Genomic DNA, 9,405 nt, shown 5'->3' on the forward strand with positions numbered 1-9,405 from the left:
AATAAGCTGGTGTGATGGGAATCACAGGGAAGAGGACTTGACAATAGAGGAGACTCCTTCAGCCCCTCTCTCACTACATTCTTATCTCTGCCCTTCCCTTGATACTCTGCTAACAGCTTTCTTTATTTAATTAGTATGTTATTAATTAGCACGATGACAGTGAAAGCAGGTGCCTGCCCTGGCTGTGCCCCACCACCCTCAGCTGCACACCCTAAAGAGGCCAGAGATTGCTAAATTCCGTGCTGAACAACACTTCAAATAAATAAAGAAAAATTATGTTCAGGCCAATCCCAGGATCTCAAACACTCTTAGACTGGGAAGGAGCTGTGCTGCTGCAGGGGGAGTTTGAAGGATCATGGATGGGGATGGAATATTTGAGGGGAGATGGGAAGGTTGATGTACTGCAGATGGACATGTGCAGCAGGCATCCTCTGTCAGGGAAAGTTCATTTTATAATGATAATTTTATCATTAAGGGATTTTGAGTAATTTTTGGGCTACTCTGTCTGGCACATGTCAGTACCTCATACCTTGGAGGTTGGTGGGAAATACCTGAGGGGAGCTGACAAGAAAGATGGAGGGGAATTATTAACAAGGGCCTGGAGAGACAGGACAAGGGGGAATAGCTTCAAAGCAAAAGACAGCAGGGTTGGGTGGGATATGGGGGGGAAGTTCTGTGCTGTGAGTGTGGTGAGGCCCTGGCACAGGGTGCCCAGAGAAGCTGTGGCTGCCCCTGGATCCCTGGAAGTGTCTAAGGCCAGGCTGGATGTGTCTTGAAGCACCCTGTGCTAGTGGAAAGTGTCTGGGTGGGATGGGATGAGCTTTAAGGTCCTTCCACCCCAACCCAGTCTGGGATTCTGGGATTCCCAGTGCTGTCTCCGCAGGGTCCAGCTGCCAGCACAGAGGGGCCAAGCGGTGCCCTGCAATCCTGAGCTCTGCGTGAGAGGGATCATGAAATCCAGTGAGAGCCTCTTGTCCTGGCAGAAGGTGCAGCAGTGCCACCAGAGCATGGGCAGTGACACAGCAGGGGCAGTGACACAGCAGTGCCACCAGCGTGGTGGCAGTGACACAAGGGCCAGTGACACAGCAGTGCCCTGGTGCATGAAGCTGCCAGCGAGCCCTGCAGAGAGCATCCCCAGAGCCCGCGATGTCCAGAGAGTGGCACAGGGCAGCGGGCAGCCCCGGGCTGGGGCTGGCTGCAGAACACAGCAGGAACAGCCCTGGGCTCGCTCTGGCCTCAGCCCAGCCCCTCAGCCCCAGCCCCTCAGCCCAGCCCCTCAGCCCCAGCCCCTCACCCCTAGCCCCTCAGCCCCAGTCCCTCAGGACAGCCCCTCAGCCCCAGCCCCTCATCCCTAGCCCCTCAGCCCCAGCCCCTCAGCCCCAACCCCTCAGCCCCAGCCCCTCAGCCCCAACCCCTCAGGACAGACCCTCAACCCCAGCCCCTCAGCCCCAGCCCCTCAGCCCAGCCCCTCAGCCCCAGCCTCTCAGCCCCAGCCCCTCAGCCCCAGCCCCTCAACCCCAGTCCCTCAGCCCCAGCCCCTCAGCCCCAACCCCTCAGGACAGACCCTCAACCCCAGCCCCTCAGCCCCAACCCCTCAGCCCCAGCCCCTCATCCCCAACCCCTCAGCCCCAGCCCCTCAACCCCAGTCCCTCAGCCCAGCCCCTCAGCCCCAGTCCCTCAGCCCCAACCCCTCAGCCCCAGCCCCTCAGCCCCAGTCCCTCAGGACAGACCCTCAGACCCAGCCCCTCAGGCCGGCCTGGGCCGAGCCTCCCTCTGCTCCCTTCCGTAGCGCCACGTTGGGTGCAGCCTCATGTCGCATCGTCCTCAGCAGTCACGGTGTGTGCTGCCATTTCTCTGGGAAGAATGCTCCTCCTGCCTCACCCAGGCTGGGATCCCTGCCTGGAAAAATGGCTTTCTGCTGAGCGTTTGTTATCTGAGCTGCATGAGGCTCTCGGGCTGTTCAATTAAAGAGCCCGTTTTCCCATTAAGTGTCTTCTCAGACAAATGGGAAGTGTATTTAATGCTCGCTCAGGATGAAGCCAACATGTTTCTCCTGCTGTTTTACACTTTCTTCTTTGCAGGGATTTGTCGTCTCTGACTGTTCAAATACCTTGACGTTCCCCAGCATTTACCATCAGGGAAAGGTAACAAGTGTGGTGACAAAGAGTGAGTGCCAGATGAGCTTGGGAAAATGGATGGCTTTAATAGATGTTACTGAGGCCCTTTTGCACCCTGCCTGATGCTGAGCAACCTCCCCATCCATCACCCTCACTCTGCCTGAGGAGAACACAGCAGCCAGCCTTTAACAGACCTTTCCTCCCCTGCTCCTGTTAGGCAAAGTGCTGGCCTGGCTCCCTCCCTTCTCCTGACACTCTGAGTAGAGGTACAAAATAAGCAACAGATCCCCTTCCTCAGCTTGATGCTTTTTGTTAACATGCCCTGAGAACCAGCTTCCTCCTGCCAACAGCACCTTGCTGTACATTAATACAAGAATTGATTAAGTGTGCTCTGAGCCTTTATTTTCCTTCCCCCCCACCCCCGCCTTGATTCTTCAGCACTGTTTTCCCCTGAATCAAACAGCTAAGGAAAATGATGTAGATTTTTGCCTGTATAAAAATACTTTGCCAGAAGTATGAGTTCCACGTTGGGCTGATGTATTAATCCTTGTCTCCTGGACAGCAATAATCACTCTCTGTCGTTTTTCAAGCTGCAACTCAGCACTTGAGCTTTTTTCACTTGCCTTTCAGCAAGTTTGGTGTCAGCCCCAAAATGGGGAAGGGAGAGAGGAGGGCAGAGCTCCTCTGGGCCTGATCCTGCTCTGGCCTGCACTGAAGGTGTGTAAATGAGTAACTGGGCTAAAAGCAGCCTCAGACCACTCTTTCCTGATTTCCCATCTCATTCCTAAACCAGCCTTGTCTAAAGAGCAGAGGGATTTGTGTGGGACCAACCAGCCTGCCCCAGTTGGACTATGCAAGGCTTGGTGGGGCCATTCTGGTTCCTTGGGACTGACCAGACTTGATGGGACCAGCCTGGCTTGCTTGCACTGACCAGGCATGGTGGGACCAGCCAAACTCCTCTTCCCTGGAGGGGGGCTGGAACACACTGGTCTTCAATGCACCCCAAAGCAGTGATGGTGTGGTTCCTGAGCTCTGCGTGCAAGGGGCAGCTGTTCCTCTTGGCCAGGGCAGGGCTCCTGGGTGTTTGCATTAGCAGTGAGTAAAGTGAGGTGCAAGCTGCTGTGTGATGTGAGCTGCACTTCTCCAGCCTTTGTCCCTTCCAGACCTGCAGCCCTGCAGGCAGCAGCACTTCCCCCACTGTGCTGCCCACCTTGTGCTGGGGGTTTTAGGGCTGACGTGAGAGGAGTCCTGGGAGCACTCAGTGCCTTTGTGCTCTGAGATCAGCTCTTCAGTAAAACAAGTCCTGATTTATCCCTGTGGATAAATAACTTCAGCTTAGGACTCCATCACTGTCAGGTGCGAGGCGCTTCCCCCACAAGAGGCAGTAAAACCCTTTACAGCACTTGCTCAGCACGACAAACCCTGTTCATGCCCTTTATGTCCCGTGCCCCATGGGGCTGTGCCAGTCACTCCAGCCCTGCTGATGAGCTGTTGGGGATGAAGTGTCACTGCCTCAGCCTGGGTGTCTCACTCCCAGCAGAACCACTGCTCCTTCCTTCTCCCTGGTGGCCTGTAGATCCAGAAATGGGGAAGATTTGGCTCTAAGCAGTTCTGCTTTGGGCTGAAATGGAAATTAATCTGATGACCACCAAGAGGTGCCTTAAGGATGGACCACATTTTTTCCAAAGTTTCAGCTTGAAATACTGATTTCCTGCTTCATCCTCCATGGGTGTTACCAGCTGGAATCCCACCCTGCTGATATTAGCAGAAAAGGGAATAAAAGGGACTGCCAGGAAGAGGGGATGCAAATTCTTGTAACTCCAGGATGCAGAGAATCTGCCAAAAGGATTCTACAAGAGAAAATTTCTGACTGGTGCTGCTGTCACCAAAATCATGGGGATAAATAGGACTCCTCTAACTCTGTTTTTAAGTGTTACAGAGTCAGGCATTCCATTATTCTTGACCAAGGTTTGTGTGTGTGGCTGACAAAGTTCCAGCCTCCACACCAATACAAAACATTTCACTTATTTATACATCTTTAACAATAATTGGTTCTAAATTACATAATCCTCTTCATTAATTAGTATTCTGTTCTCTGGTGGTCTCGCTCTTTATGCTAATCTGGTCCACATTCTGTGGTCCTTTTGTTATCTTTTTCTCACACGGGGAGGCTCCAGCTTTTCAAGCCTGAATCTCCTCTGTATCTTCTGGTTACTCCAACTGCTTTGAAGGACCGTAAATTTAAGATTCCACAGACCCAATCTTCAAATCCCTTTGGCTTTGTTTATTGAAGCTTGTCAGGGTTAGTTTTAACACCTTTAAGGTTTCGATGATTTAATGATCAAAGTATCAATAAGAGTCTATGAAAAAATTTAAATAGTGTGGCTAAAAGTGGGTAATTCTTACAATGAATTGAAACAACAAATTAGAAGTTAATTAGGGATGTTATATCATTTCCAACACTACCAGTCATAAACTTGCAGGAACACCTGGAAGACTCTTAGCTGTGTCAGCGGCTGGAAACCTGAGGGGTTACCCTGGAGTTCTCCTGTGTCCTGGAGGACCACATCTCCCATGGCATCTGGCTTTGGATGCAAGCACAGCAAGGGACAAAGGGACCTTAGGGAGGTGGCCCTGAAGGGAACAATGCCTGGCAGTCCAGGATCCTAGACAGCCCAAAAGTCTTGGAGTATTCTCCTGATTCTCCTGCCACCCATGAGCTCTCTGCTGTTTTCAGGCTGTTGGATTCCTCAGGCAAAGGTGAGATTTTAATGTGGATTTTCGTGTTTGTTTTGGTAGAGTTTCCTTCTTCAGACCCCAGGTCAGGACTCAGGGGATAGCAGCTCTTCATCCCCATGCCCCAGCAAGGGCTTTGCACTGGGGCTGCTGAGGAGGGACAGCTGTCCCTGAGGACACCGGGGGCTGGCAGCACAGGGGAACTGGAGCATCCCTCCCCCTCACACCAGCTGTGGGGTGCAAGGAGGGAGGGAGGGAGAGATAAATCACACAGCCAGCATCAACCTGGCACCATCCTGTTTTCACCCCTGGCTCTCATTCCTTCTGCTTCATGACACCTAAGCAAGTTTTACCCACTCCATCCTTCCTTTGTGTGTTTGTTTCTCCATCTTTCCTCTGCAGACCGTGTGCAGAAGTGGAATTTTTCTTGTACTGGGGCTTGCTTGGGCAGGAAGACTTCAGCACTTGCAGGGCTGAGTGGCCGCCACCCTGTGACAGACTCCAGTGACCAGTAGGACTGGCCTGGGAGGACTCCCTGCTGCAGCCTGGCTGGTCTTCACAGCAGCCCCAGAAACTCTTCCCTGACCTCACCTTTGTTTCCTGCTGCCTTTCTTTGTTTGCTGGCTTGGTGCAGGAAGTATTTGTCTGACATCTCCCAGTACCTGAACTTTACTAGGATTGCTGGGAGCATCTCCTGAGGTTTTGAAAGACTCCTTCATTGTCAATAGAGTTAAATCCTTCTACCTGCAGAGCCCTGTTTAGATGATGAGATAACTCGCTGTGGTTATGAACATGCTGCACAAACCTGCAGCATCTTCAACGCACCTTGGTCCTTTTTACCTCCTTTACCCTGACCAGCTTTCCCAGTGCTTTTAGAGGCGATTGGGAACCTCAGAGTGAAATCCCTGACTGATGTGGGATTCTGCAGCTCCTGAGCCCAAGGCATTCCCACTTGGACACCACTTGATAGCATGGCTGAACTTACCAGTGGCATGTTCAACATTTACTGGTAGCAGTGGTGGTAGACAGAGATCCCCCATATTGGGTCAGTCCAAAATGGAGAGTCTAAATAACAAGATTTTTGCTTAGATTGACATTTTAGAAATGGTTATAGAAAAAGGCAGCTATTCCTTGCAGGAGACAAGAGGCAGAAGTAACATTATTATTATTATTACTGGTCTCAGTGCAGCTCTTTTCCCTCATAGCATCAGCCTGCTCCCTCCTTGGTTCATTTGCTTTTAATGTGGAGCCACAGGGCCACCAGAGAAAGCTCAGAGAACCCCCCCACCCCCACTTCTGCTGTGGTTTTATATTCACCTCACCTGCTGACTGTTTTAATTTCTCAAGCATTTCTTCACTAGAATTTTATAAATGCATTGAGTTTCCTGATATTATCGGCTGCTCAAATCCTGTTCCTATGCCAGGCAGAGCAGGCAGCTCCTTCTCCTCCTCAAAACCAGGGTAGGGTCTGTTTCTGTCCCCTGTAGCTCTGCTATCAAGTGCTGTTTTCCTAGGACAGGCTTGGAGTGAAATCAAAATTCCCTCCCTGGAGCCCACACAGACATCCTGCTGCTGCTGTGCCAGGGAGGAGAGCAGGAGAGCCCAGCCCAGGCAGGGAGAAGTCCCTGGCAGGGAATTCTGCAGGCCAGAGCAGCCAGGCACTGGCAGGTCAGGGAAGGTGCTCCTGCAAGGCTGTGTTTCACAGAAACACAATTTCACAGAATCACAGAATCACTTGGTTGGAAGAGACCTTCAAGATCATCACGTCCAGCCCATGCCCTAAACACCTTAACTAAACCATGGCACCAAGTGCCACATTCTGTCTGTTTTTAAACACATCCAGGGATGGTGACTCCACCACAAGCACAGGCAGGCCATTCCAATATTTTATCACTCTTTCTGTGAGAAACTTCTTTCTAATATCCAGGAAGATTTGCCTCCTGGCTCTGCAAAATAGGTTCAAGATCACAGAAAATTTTGTCTCAAGGAGGAGCTTTGAAGCTTGTCTAGGACACCCAGTTCCACATTTAAGGCAGAGTATACACAAGTGGGGGATGTCACTGTGGAGGCTGGTGGGCCAACAGGGAAAAACCCACAAACCTCCTCTGGAAGGGAAACCCTTCAAGCCATAACCACCGTTGTTAGGGTGAGGAAAAAGGCTTCTCCCAGCATGCCTTGCTGTGACATGCAGATTCAGTGTATCCCATTGGCCCTTCCCCCTCACTCCACCCCTGTGCCCTCACCCCATTGGCCCTGGTGTTCTGCCCCGCCCCTCAACATCCCCATAATAAACTCTGCTTTCCCTGCTGAGTGGGTCTTTTGTTCCTGGACTCTTTCAAGGAAGAGCCTCAATAAGGGCTCCCCTTGGAGCCCCACACAAAGACCCATCTCTCCTTCTGCATTGCCTGGATCCCAGAAGAGCTGAAATCACCTGGTGTGAGCACAGACGTGCCCGTGCCCCGAGAATCATCATTAAGATGATTCTTCTGGAAGCACTCTTTGAACACCACCTGCTGCCATATGCCACCATCAGCCTTTAGTGCTGCACTCCAGCTGTGCCCAAACATCTGTGCCCACATGCCAGAGCCTCTGAGCACAACTGCAGGCGCTGCCCAAGGAGGATTTTTTGGGCAGAAAAGTTTTTAGTTGGTATTCAGCTATATGTAAGGTGAAAACCAACCCTGCTGCTCCATCTCAGCTCATTTCCTGGCAGGTTGAGTTGCATGTGAGTAATGTGTGTCCAGAGCCAGGGAATGGCTGTGGTTGGAAAAGGAACCATAGCTGTATTCTCATGGAATGATGGAATGGGATGGGTTGGAAGGGACCTTAAAAACCACCTCAGTCCACCCCTGGCCATAGGTAGGGACACCTTCCACCATGACTGGGTGCTCCAAGTCCCATCCAGCCAGGCCTTGGTCACTTCCAGGGATGGGGATTCCATCTGGCAGGGCTGGAGCATGTCCCTGCCATCCATTGATTCTATTTGTTGGAGAGAAATGTGAAAGAGGAAATATCAAAATACAGTTTTTGGAAGATCTGAAGTTCCTTACAATAACCCTCAGAGCTGTCTGGGACATGTAATTCTGGGGGATTTTCTGTAGTCTCAAAACCAGCAAATGGCCCTCTTTGACTCACAAATAACAGCCCAGGTCACCAACTTTTCTTCAATTTGAAGCTTGAACAAGACCTTTTTACTTGGGTCTGTTGAAATATATTTAAAAAGATGGGGAAATGGTGAAATAGGTGGCTAAAAAGTGGTTAGTGGTTAATAAATGATTTAATAGCTGGCTTTAAACAGTTCTTGTAATTGAGGCTTTTTAAAATTCATGTTCATATAGGAAAACCAGAGTTTTTTGCTTAGAAAGTATTGAAATGGAATCTTCTTTTTCTAATTTCATTTTATATTGTGGTTAGTGTGATTGAAGAAGCTAATTGACTATGTCCCTCTCCCCTGAACAGTTTTGGTTTCAGTAACTGGTATTTACTCTGTGGAAAAGACTTCATGGAAAAGCTTCAGGTGGATCCAATCAGATTTCTACAAGAAAGGGCCAAGCGAAACTTGCTATTTTTTAACAACAATTTCTCAGTGATCTGAGTTTTGAATGTAGCTCCTTTCCAGATTCAGAAATGTGTGTATGGAATGTACAGATCCAGGAGACAGAATATTCTCTCTGAAAGCTGCTCACCTCGGCAGGAACATTTCACATCCAAAATGAACAAGGAGAGGAAGAGCCTGAAATTGCCAAGTGTTTTGTGCTAAGAGCTTTAATGTGGGATTTAGAGATTTTTTATTCAGTTTTCTGGGCTGAACAGAGCTAAAGAATTTAAATCTTTTAAGTTTTGGGCCTTTGATGATGTTTGGTCACCAGTTGAACCCTGACTAATGCAGGCTGATACTTTGATTTTGTCCAGGCTTAAAAGTATTTGGATAAAGGCAGAAAGTTTATTTCTAAAAACCCAGAAACTTTGCTTTTTGAAAAAGCCTCACAATGTCCACTGGAGACAAAAAGTGCAAGTTTTTGGATTTTTGTAACAAAAATTATTTCTTGCCAACTACAGCTATTATTAGCATGGCTATTATTGTTGTTATTATTAACTATTTTTCTTCATTTATTTGCAAAACTCTTCTGCTGTTTTAGAGATCTCAAACACAAGCATTATTTTTTTTTTTATTTTGAAATTAAGATAAAAATAAAACATCAGGTCATTCAAATGATTCTGTTTAATATTTTGTATTTTTTGAACTACCAGACCTAACTCTTGGAAATCCACACAGCCCTTGAAATATCTACTAAGAGAAGAAGATGATGGGGGGTGGGGGGAAAAAGCCCATGAAATGAAATCCAAGGAGGGAGGACAAAACAAAGCTCAGAAATTATGTTCCTTTCCCCCTCTCAATTCCCTCAGTCACCTGAGAGCCACAGATCCCCCTGCAGGGAGAAGGAAATGCAGTTATCACTCTGCTCTGGCACAGCAACAGCTAAAACCAAAATGGTTTAACACAGAAGCCTGAATAATTTGCAGAATATGAGAGCAGGGCTCTGCAGATGTT

General features: G+C 49.1%; 1 long non-coding RNA gene across 4 annotated transcripts in view; it reads left to right on the forward strand.

The window, feature by feature from the left end:
• LOC135282153 (uncharacterized) overlaps positions 1 to 9,105 on the forward strand; it is a 64,626-nt gene extending 55,521 nt beyond the window's left edge. For 2 of the 4 annotated variants that reach the window (XR_010348461.1, XR_010348462.1), the window contains 3 exons: positions 2,082 to 2,144; positions 4,601 to 4,877; positions 5,256 to 9,105. This is a non-coding gene — a long non-coding RNA (uncharacterized LOC135282153). Of the gene's footprint in view, positions 1 to 2,081; positions 2,167 to 4,600; positions 4,878 to 5,255 lie in introns of all 4 variants that reach the window. The other 2 variants (XR_010348463.1, XR_010348464.1) reach the window with 2 other exon arrangements.
• The last annotated feature ends 300 nt before the right edge of the window (positions 9,106 to 9,405 follow it).

This window comes from Passer domesticus, chromosome 16 (genome assembly GCF_036417665.1).
Source record: "Passer domesticus isolate bPasDom1 chromosome 16, bPasDom1.hap1, whole genome shotgun sequence".
NCBI lineage: Eukaryota > Metazoa > Chordata > Aves > Passeriformes > Passeridae > Passer > Passer domesticus.